Raw genomic sequence first — 11283 nt, 5'->3', positions numbered from 1 at the left:
GAACAACACTAGGGTGACTTTTTCAGTTCACAGACCGGATAAAGGTATTTGTAAAATAAGAAGTTGTTCATCAGTAAAAAAATTCAAACATTTGGCCAAAACCTTTAATATATGGCCTGCTTAGGAGTTTCTACATTTTTATATCATAATGCAATACCTACAATATATACATTTATGGGATCAAATAACAACAATTGTCATCCTTCAAGAGAACACTTTAGCACTGATGTAATATAATTTGTTAATAAATAACAGAAACAGAATTTTAGCTTTCAAACCTAAAATAAAGAACTTCTATGGCAGGTATTTAGGTTTTATATAAAATACTTTATTAGCTGGTTGGAAATATTGTACCAAGTTCTAGATATTGTTACTAAATACCATACCATAAATATAGTATTTATCTTCCTGAACCTCCCAGGTGGTATGATTATTAAAGCATTTTTACATGTCAAATCGGTACATTTGACATGTAAAAATACTTCTAATTTTAAATTTCCCACCGGTCCCACCTCCCCAAAGCAACGCCACCCGCACGCGTTTCGCATAGACGGCCAAGTGGACCTAGATGCCGGGCCGGCATCGCTGGAGGAAGCCTAAGGCTCGAGAGAACATAATAGATAAGTCCATAATTCAACGCAGAGTGTGAAAGGGGGTTACCATGTTCTGTAAATTTCACCCCGAGCCACACTGGGGAATACCGCCAGGGGGTTAATATGAATATTTATGGTGCCAAAATAAGCAAGTGCAAAAAAAAAAGTCTAAAGGGATTTCCACTTAAAAATTAATTTTTAGATACTTTTCAAAACGATTTATATTACCCACATTTTCCCCTATAAGGCAATATCAGCACCTTCTCTTCTCTGTGGTTTAAATTGTCTTTAAAAATAAAAGCTCATGACTGTTTTTATTCTCATTGGGCACAGCTGATACTTCCCCTTTTTAAATAAAAATATCATAACTTTATTTTGGTGTTTAAACTTTGTGAATTGAGCCCCAAGTGTCTCTCACCGGGAACAAGTAATGCTTAAGTATATCATATATATATATATATATATATATATATATATATGTGTGTGTGTATATATATATATATTTGATATGGATAATAAGAGAAACATGAAATATAGTGATTGTCTGTATGCAGAAAAACTAAGTAATGGGTTGTTTATGTATCCAGCATTGATTTCATGGGCCTGCTTAACACATGCAGGGCAGAAAATGCAGATTACTCTGTTTTTATGTAAAGAGTACTCATGAACCACCAACACTCCATCTACACATGGTCTGGGGTAATTAATACAATCATTATCATTACGTATATGGGCAAAACAGATCTTGTTATATTTGCAGCATCTGACTTTGCTCCCCTGCTGATAGTCACTATAAATGTAGATACCACCCCATTTATCCCATCTCCTAAAGTCTGTTTGCTGGGTGTAATACTCAATTCTAAGCTTTCATTCAAGCCTGGTATTAACTCAGGCAGGTTTTTTATACTACTTCCATCTTCACACTAAAATAGGTATGTAATAAAAAATAAAACAAAACTGACTCAATGCCCTAGCACTACATGATTGACTTGTTTTGTTATGGAATACAATCTACTACTTAATTAGCTGATTCAATGAGGAATCAGAACACAATGGCAGAATTTTATGTAGAACCTAAGTATAACATATTACTAGGCTGAGAGAAATGATAAAAAATAGATGTAATGGAGGAAGACTTACCTGATCGAGCATAAATTTGATATACAAAGAAAAAGGTGACTAGGAGAACAGCTTTCATTTTGATTGGCAGCAGTGTGGAATACAGGTTAGTGAATGAGGAATAGCGGTGATGAGGAACAGAGGTGGAGAGGCTCTTTTTATATGACAGACAACCTGTACTTTGTCTGGGTGGGGTCACAGTAAATTTTACAACTCCTCCTTCCCATCTGCATTCACAGGGTGAGGCATTTTCAGAGGTCACATATGTGTTTGTTACCACTAACCAAATATCCTCACAATAGAATATAGATTTATTTATATGTCCAGTTATATTCATAGTTACATGTAACTGTAAGTTCTGCAAAGTGCAACATGTTCATTATACCAAGAGGCAATGCTCTGGGTAAGTATTCTGCCTTGTGCTGGCTGGATAATAGAAATAACTTGATCATTGCTTTAGCTGTGCTGCTATGATTAGAATAAATAAAAGGAACCTGCCATGTGAGAATTGTCATAGCCTGTTAGGATTTGTTAGATATATAAGGAGGTCAGCAATGGCAGCACTCCCAAGTTTCTCCTATGTACAATTATACAGAATTGTTTTATGTGACAAAAGTGCAGGAATAAAACATCTGCCAGTATAAAATTTGGACTTAAATTGGCTGAACTGGCCCGCTGCTTCATTCACCTTGCTCTGGGCGGCTTTAAACTGTACCACTGAGTGGGCACTCATCCCACTGGTCCCTGGCCACTGTATGCCACCAGACCTCAACACACCCGGGCACTCCAGCCGTCACCATGAAACCCAGCTTGACAGCACGCAGTATGACCCCTCTCCCCCGACATGAAGCCCTACCACGCCAGGGGCCACTCCCACGCCCCAAAAGTGTAGGGCTGCGACACCATTCCACTCTACATCAATCCAGGAACCCTAATCCAGCGTACTGTCCCCTCCGAGTGCACTATTGGTTGGCCAGACCTCCTTCCGCCATTCACCCCCACACAAAAAAACATGCCCCCACATGTACTCCAAAAGGGGGACCCTCCACTTCATCCTACTCTTCCCAACTCCTCCAAAGCCCCCACTGGTCACAACTGCGAACCTTACATCCAAAAAAATCCCACCTTAAATAAACCCGTACTTCATTGATAGAATTAGACCGCCCAGTAACTAATGATCACCTGATCTGCCGTGCTTTCAACATCCTGAGACCAGGTGTCCCCCCGAGCCCATTCTCTGTTGGGTCACCCATTCACTAACCCCCCCACAAACCCCCCCACGTACAACTACAAAAGCCGCTTTGATTAGTACATCGGTCACCCCACCTACAAAATCACCTGCCAACCAAATAAACAACCCGTATTAAAAAAGACCTCCTCAACAGACCGACTCCCCCTATAATTCCACCCCACTCACGCCACACCCCAATAGACCTGCCTCAACACCCCACTAACCGACCTAAACCCATTCCACTAAAAATGCGACAATGTGCATCGATAACCTTGTACCCCCCCCCCCCCCCCAGAAGGTGCCAAGCAAAAGTAAAGAATATTACATTATCACCATCTCAACACAAAATGACCTAACCCCCAGAGTCCCAGGCCAGAGGAGACGGAAAAAACAAACCGAATCCCATCCCACCATAACGAACCTGGTAGTAATAAAGTAAAGCATACCCCTGTACTGACACCCGGGGTAATAGAGTATACCCTCCCACAGTTCTGACCCCATGAGGTAATCCCCCAGCATTGACACCCAGGAGTAATACAGTATATCATCCCACTGTACTGACAACAAAGAGCAACACTGTATACCAATCCACCGTACAGACACCAGGGAGTAAGAAAGTATACCACCCCACTGTGCCGGCACCAGGTAGTAACACTGTGTACGCCCCCACGGTACTGACACCAGGGAGAAACAACGATACCACCCCACTAAATTGACACCAGAGAGTAATAGAGTATACCAACCCATAGCACGAACACCAGATAATAACACTTTGCACCAACCCACAGTACGTAAGTGAGTAAGAAAGTACCCCCCATGGTCCTGACGCCAGGGAGTAATAAAGTATACCAACCCACAGTACTGACACCAGGGAGTAATACTGTATACCAACCCACAGTACGAACACCAGGGAGTAATAAAGTATAGAACACCCCCCCCCCCAATACTGACACAGGAGAAAAATTGACGAAACAAGCTCTCCTATGCAAACGGCCCAGCTGCATCACTTCTGGGAATCCCTTTGATGCAGCTGGCCTTTACCCGACATCACTTCTGGTCTGGCGATCCTGATGTTTTTTCGGCCCCAGACTTCCTCTGCGGCCTAGCAAGAGGAGTGGAGCGCTTCTGGGGTCCGCACCAGGACTACTGACACCGCTACCAACACCAAGCTCTGGCCCGCCCCCCGAGGCCTCTGAAACTGCACCCTTGGCTGGCCAAGCCGTGGATACCATCTGCCGAACACTCGCACCACATGAGTCCACCGCCTTAAGTCCACGGCCACAGCCTTCCACATGTAACGCAACCTTCCTATGGGGCCTCAAAGTATGAAGAGCCCCTGATTCCAGAGAGGCCCCCAGGCCTCTCTTCCCTAGTCCTACTAGGCCGCAGCCCTTCTAACCTAGCCGAGAAGGAGGGGGCTCACAATACCCCCCCAGCCCCTATCTCCTCTAACTAGCAGCCAGGCTTCACCACGTGAAGCCACTGCCTAAATGTTAGCACAATTGTCCCCATTAAAATGGGCCAATTCTTAACATAGCCAATGATTTCATCAGCTGATTGATAAAAGAGTATAAAAAGTACAAATGTCAAATTTTGTTCCAGCCTGGTATTCCAAACTCCAACCACCCTGCTTTGCTAACAAACAATATGAACTTCATTAGTGGTGATATCCCAGATGGGGTAGCTGGACAGTCAAGTCCTAATGGTCCTGGTAAACCAGCAACAAAATAGCCAACAGTAAATAAAGTTTATAGCAATGACACCCAACAGTCTAAAGATCTATCCTTTACAAATCATGTGATGATTGCTGTCACATGGTAATCAAACTGTTAGAAAACCTCAAATGATCATCTCTTTGTTTTACTGTTAATATAAGAAGTATCTGCCTTTGTATTTTATACCATTTAATTACATGAAAAGAAGTAATATGTTTTGTAGAATGTTGTGGTTTAAAATTCACTTGATGGTCAGTGTGCTTGAGGGCAATAAAATCATGTGTGCACATCTACCCTGTTGTGTCTGTAGATGGTCCTATATGCACTTTCCACCAAATGATGTAAGCTTAGAACAACACTGGGGTGACTTTTTCAGTGCACAGACTGGCACTTGGATAAAGATATTTGTAAAATAAGAAGTTGTTCATCAGTAAAGTAATTCAAACATTTGGTCACAACCTTCTTTTTATTGCCTGCTTAGGAGTTTCTACATGTATTTTTTAATAACAGAAACAGTATTTTAGGTTTTAAACCTAAAATAAAGAACTTCTATGGCAGGTATTTAGCTTTCTTGTAAAATGCTTTTTAAGAAAATAAAATGTTCTTTTTAAAGCAAAATATATCCCTGGAGGATCTTATTTAACAACAGATTATTATGCATTGTTTTAAAATTTGGATTGCAGGTAACTTTTGTATTCATGTAATTTTTAAAACAAAGATAAAATACTTACATTAGTAAAAAAATTGATTCCACATAGTTAAAATGGGTTTCTGTAGTTCTATAGAGTAATTCAAATCACCATATAAAAAACCATAAACCATAAAAAATAATGAAATTTTATCTTTCCAATTGCTATGTATTTTGGCTAATGGGAGAAATTTTGCTGAACTACTCCTCCAGCATTTCATCTAACAACTCATTAGCACCTATCTGTTACAGTTGGTTACCACAAGCTGATTTTTACTTTTAATCCAATTTCTGATTCAATAAACGGAATTGAAGAACAACAATTGAAATGGCAGACCCTGCAGTTCTTACTGGCCCCATAGATAAAATGTTTTAATGTCTCTAAGATGAAAATATGTCAATATAAACACAATTTTTGAATATCTGCTGCCAGATCAATGCTTTCACACAACAAAATATCAAGCTAATATTTATGTTTGATAATAGATTTATTTATTAGGAAATAAGACCTAAATGTAGACTTTGAATGTATTGGACAGCCTATGCATCATATGAAACTTACATAAATAGTCTATGTATTATCATTTGAAAAAGAAAAAACTTCTGTGGATGGAGATTTTACATTTATACATAATTAATAAAATAAATTCCATGTTCTGGGTAACCTTGTAGTATTTGTCAGGTTATTTGTCATGTAGTGATATGAGTGTGACAGTGTAACATCACTGGGTATGGTGACTGGAGATGGATATACATTTCTGGTCAATAATAAGGATACGGGCAGCATGGTTGCTCAGGGGTTAGCACTCCGGCCTTTGCAGCACTAGGTTCGATCCCAGCCAGGACACTATCTGCATGGAGTTTGCAGGTTCTCCACCTCTCTGCATGGGTTTCCTCCGGGTACTCCGGTTTCCTCCCACATCCCAAAAACATGCAGTTAGGTTAATTGGCTTCCCCCTAAAAAATTGACCATAGACTACATTATTAACATATGACTATAGTAAGGACATTAGATTCTGAGCTCCTTTGAGGGACAGTTAGTGAGACAACTATGCACTTTGTACAGCGCTGCGTAATATGATGGTGCTATATAAATACTGTGTAATAATAATAATAGGCTGCTCATAGATACACATATGTATTTCAAAATATGTTGGGGGGAATATATATTAGTGATCTTCATTATTCTAATGCAAAAAGAAGTAATATGTTCTGTCTAGAAAAGTGTATACTGTGTTCTTATCAATTCAATCAGTGTAAGTCATATAAAATACTTTATTAGCTGGTTGGAAATATTGTACCAGGTTCTAGATATTGTTACTAAATACCATACCATAAATATAGTATATATCTTCTTGAACCTCCCTGACGGTATAATTATTTGAGCATTTTTACATGTCAAATCGGTACATTTGACATGTAAAATACTTCTAATTTTAAATTTCCCACCCCCGCCAAAGCAATGCCACCCTCACACGTGTCGCATACTCGGCCAAGTGGACCTAGATGCCGGGCCGGCATCGCTGGAGGACGCCGCATGCTCGTGAGGACCAAATAAGTACTTAATTCCACCCAGAGTGTGACACGGGGTTACCATGTTCTGTAAATTTCACCCCGAGCCACACTGGGGAATACCGCCAGGGGGTAAATGTATATATTTATGGTGCCAAAATAAACAAGTGCTAAAAAAAAAGTCTAAAGGGATTTCCATGTGAAAATGAAATTATAGATACTTTTCAAATCAATTTCTATTACCCACATTCTCCCAATATCAGTATCCTCTCTTCTCTCTCTTCTCCCAATATCAGCACCCTCTCTTCTCTATGGTTTAAATTGTCTTTAAAAATAAAAACTCATGACTGTAAGTTTTTATTCTCATTGGGCACAGCTGATACTTCTCCTTTTTAAATAAAAATATCATAACTTTTTTTTGGTGTTTAGGCTTTGCGAATTGAGCCTCAAGTGTCTCTCACCAGGAACAAGTAATGCTTAAGTATAATATATATATATATATATATATATATATATATATATATATATTCTACATTTCTTCTAACCGAACCATTTACCAATATTTGCTACTTTCAACAGCGCTGTGCCAAGTCTGACTATGCAGAATGTTTGTGAAGTTCATAATTCATCTTCTTGTAAATTAGTTTAGTAAAGTGGTCATTGCTTGTCCTCTTGTGAACAGTGCTCATGTTTCACCATTATACCTAGAAGGGCTTAGTATGGAAGGAATTTATAGGGGAATGCATCTCCCCATGTTTCAACATTTCATGTCATACTTCTCTTAGGGGAGAACTGCAAAGCAAGCAATTACCACATCACATTCATCTATTTATACCGTTTTCAGCGCTGGGAACTACAATGACCTATGGACACAACCTTGGGGGGGGGGGGGGACACAATTGGAATCAAGTCTTAAGTTTTTTTTTTTTTATTATTTACCTGATGTTTAACTCCGAGTAGCTAAAAACTTAGTGCTTATGATAAAACAGATGGATTCAGCTGGAAAAAGCGTTTCATTCAAACGCTTAAAAATGTCTGTTTTTTTATATATCTATTATGTCATTGTGGAGTTTTTACATCACTTTATTTTAGAATACTTTCTTTTAAAATTTGTACAGATAGTAGGAAAGAGAAGATGACAAGCAATGGGAGATATTTCTTATGTAGGAAGAGTAGAAGAGAGGAAATATAAATAAAGGGGCAGCAATAACCTGAAAAAATATTTTACATTTCAAAACATATCTACTAAAGAATATTACTTATGTTTGTATGTTTACTATGTCTAAGACACTCCAAAGTTCATCTATGGACACATTTAACACTAAAAGTTGTGAATATAGAACATCTAAGGCTACCCACAGACTTAAGACCATATCGGGGATCTTGATGGTTTGTGTAAAAATATTTTATAGGAAAATGTGACAATAAAATAGATTTGAAGATGGTTGAAAGTTCAAACATAACATGAATGAGTATAACCTGTACTTGGAATTAATATTTCAATATATGGTACTGCAGCATGTGTATTTTTTGGTAGATAAGAACATGTCATTTGTAGAAAGATCTTTTGTATGAGGTAGCATTCCTAAGATCCCATGTCTGTAGGTGGCTGTAATGTGACTGAAGACACATACAAACTGAAGGTCAAAGATTATTCTAATTAAGGATTGCTCCACAAGTAAAACAAGTTCAGTGGCTAGATGTACATACTTATTAAAGAGGGGGAGGGGGGAATTCATCCTTTAAACACCCCCGAGGCCAGCCTTAAAGTGGTAAGAAATAGGAATTTATAATAGGAAAAAAAAAAACCATTAACTGTCCCTACATAGTTGGCCATATATCTGTTACTCTCAGGTTGGGCCTACAGACATATGAACTTTCCTGTTTGACCAGCCAAATCAGGCCAATGTTTTCTGTAGTCTGCATGTCCTTAAGACGGGAGTCTAAAGGAAGTTGAGGTCTCAGTATTGATGACTGAAGAGAATACATACTTTTTCATTTATTATGAATAATAAGGGAAACATGAAATATAGTGATTGTCTGTATGCAGAAAAACGTAATGGGTTGTTTATGTATCCAGCATTCATTCAATGGGCCTGCTTAACACATGCAGGGCAGAAAATGCATATTACTCTGTAATTATTTAAAGAGTACTCATGAACCACCAACACGGTACCAATACGGGGGTAATTAATATGATCATTTGGCTTTCAGTATCACTTCTATGCTGATCACACAAAATATATTTTAACTCTTATCCCTGATTTTCTGTCTGCTATTTTTCCATTGATATAAATCCATTCACTCAAACTCATTATGAGCAAAACAGATCTTGGTATATTTCCAGCATCTGACTTTGTTCCCCTGCTGGTAGTCACTAAAAAAATAGATAACACCCCATTCATCCCAACTCCTACAGTCTGTTGCCTGGGTGTAATAATCGATTCTAAGCTTGCATTCAGGCCTGGTATTAACTCAGTTACTATCTCCTACTACTTCCATCTGAAAAATATTTTCTGAATCCACCCCATCCTCAGATATATATATATATATATATAAAGATATAATGCTTTGTATGTCCTCATCATATCCCACTGTGACTTCTACAACATCTTTCTATGGTCTACCAACTAACAAACTTGCACCACCAATTTCTCTAAAACTCTGCCACTCATCTACTCCACTCTCCTCCCAATGCCTAGATGCTTCTTCTATATGCCATTGACCCAGATAATCCAATTTAATCTCCTATCACTTACAAAGCTCCTTTCCGCTGTACTCCTTTTATTAAATTAACATTTATTGTTCTTTCTGCTTTAGTATTTGTATTGATACATGTTCACATTGTACTGTGCTTGAACTATGTATATATTTATGATGTCCACTACTGTCTATCTTTTACTCAGATTCATAAAGGATGATGGTGCTATATAAATAAAGCAAATCAATGATACTACTTCTTCTATCAATGCAAAACATACCTGTTGATCCTGCCAGAACTCATCTGAACTTCTTGTGTTTTCTGCATTTGCTGCATTTTTATGAATTACATTGTCCAAACACCCATGTTCTGGAAAAGAAAAGATCTGTAGATGTTCTATTGTCTGGCTCTAGGGTGACAGCACTGTGTCCTTACAGATACAGTACAGAAAGTAAATGTTGTCACCTTAATATAGAAAAAGTATTAGAGGCAATTTCACCAGATAAAATAAAAAGAAACAAATTCTAAAAAAAAAACTAATGCAGCAACTATATATAGGAAATGGTAAGCTGCAATATATTGCTTTTTTTCTTGTATTTTGGTTCAAACTTGGTTCAACCGTGAAGACATTGTATGAAAATACTGAAGCATAGGAGTCAGCTGACATAATATATATTGTGTCAGTATAACAGTAATAAACATCATTATAGTATAGAACATATTTATAGTAAAAAGTTACACATGCCTTCACTTCCTTTACTAGTGGCAAAGTGACCACAATTCGTTTTTAGGTTTACTGCCCTACAATATAGTTGAGACATTGATAATATTATTATTATTAATATTTAATCCAAAATGTTTTATATTGCAGCTCCAAGAAATGTCTCCCTATTTTTATTTCAGTCATTAGATTTATTTATAGCCTAAGGACTGTATAGTTTATTAAAGGGCTGTCTGATCTGAAAGCAGAATAAAACCGAGTTTACATATTTTTTTATGCCCAGAGTTGTCTAAACATAGCAAAGCATTACAGTATGTGTCTATATACAGGTGTATGGAGAATAAAAGGGAAAGGTGCACCACAGAGACATCCCATGCTGACATATTAGCTGAAACAATAGCCAATCAAGGTGTCTAGTCTAGTGAGTTCATCACTAAGTCCAGCTAAAATCATATGGAATGGGAGATACCAGCCCATGTCTATAGACACAATTCAACTGGTGTAGTGAACATCCTTCTAATAATTATCAGGGTGATGGGGGATAGGGAGTAATTAATTGGACATGTTAGGTTTTAGTTAAACAAAATAAGTCTTTGGCCCTGATTCATCAATGAAGTGCACGTACGCTGGACGCCCGTACGTTCGCGGTCCGAAGCCAAGTGCTAATACACGCCCCTTCACTTGCCAGCCGGATTCCTGCCTTGATAAATGAGCAATAGGGGTCGCGAATCTGCCAATTAAGGCGATTAGATTTCAGCTGTGCGATTAAGGTGGATCTGTTAAGCTAATGGTGAGATCATAGCAATTAATTAGCGCACACCTCCTCTCTGTTCTGTGCGCATCTACAGTCCATTACAGGTCAATTAGAATCTTTATTACTTTTTCTTTTGTGTAAGTGTTACTTTTTTAGGTTACATTGTACTCATTGTACACTTAACAAAATTAATTATTTATTGTTACATTTGTTGCACTGTTTTCCTACTTTTTGGTTTGCTTTGCAACA

At 38.1% G+C, this 11283-nt stretch overlaps 1 long non-coding RNA gene across 1 annotated transcript in view; it reads right to left on the bottom strand.

The window, feature by feature from the left end:
* The window catches only part of LOC140337872 (uncharacterized), a 13776-nt gene extending 3845 nt beyond the window's left edge, over positions 1-9931 (bottom strand). Inside the window, exon 1 of the long non-coding RNA XR_011922147.1 lies at positions 9840-9931. This is a non-coding gene — a long non-coding RNA (uncharacterized lncRNA). The remainder of the gene's footprint in view (positions 1-9839) is intronic.
* Between the last annotated feature and the right edge of the window lie 1352 nt (positions 9932-11283).

The sequence above is a fragment of the Pyxicephalus adspersus genome, chromosome 9 (assembly GCF_032062135.1).
Source record: "Pyxicephalus adspersus chromosome 9, UCB_Pads_2.0, whole genome shotgun sequence".
NCBI lineage: Eukaryota > Metazoa > Chordata > Amphibia > Anura > Pyxicephalidae > Pyxicephalus > Pyxicephalus adspersus.
This window is presented reverse-complemented; position numbering and strand designations above follow the sequence as displayed.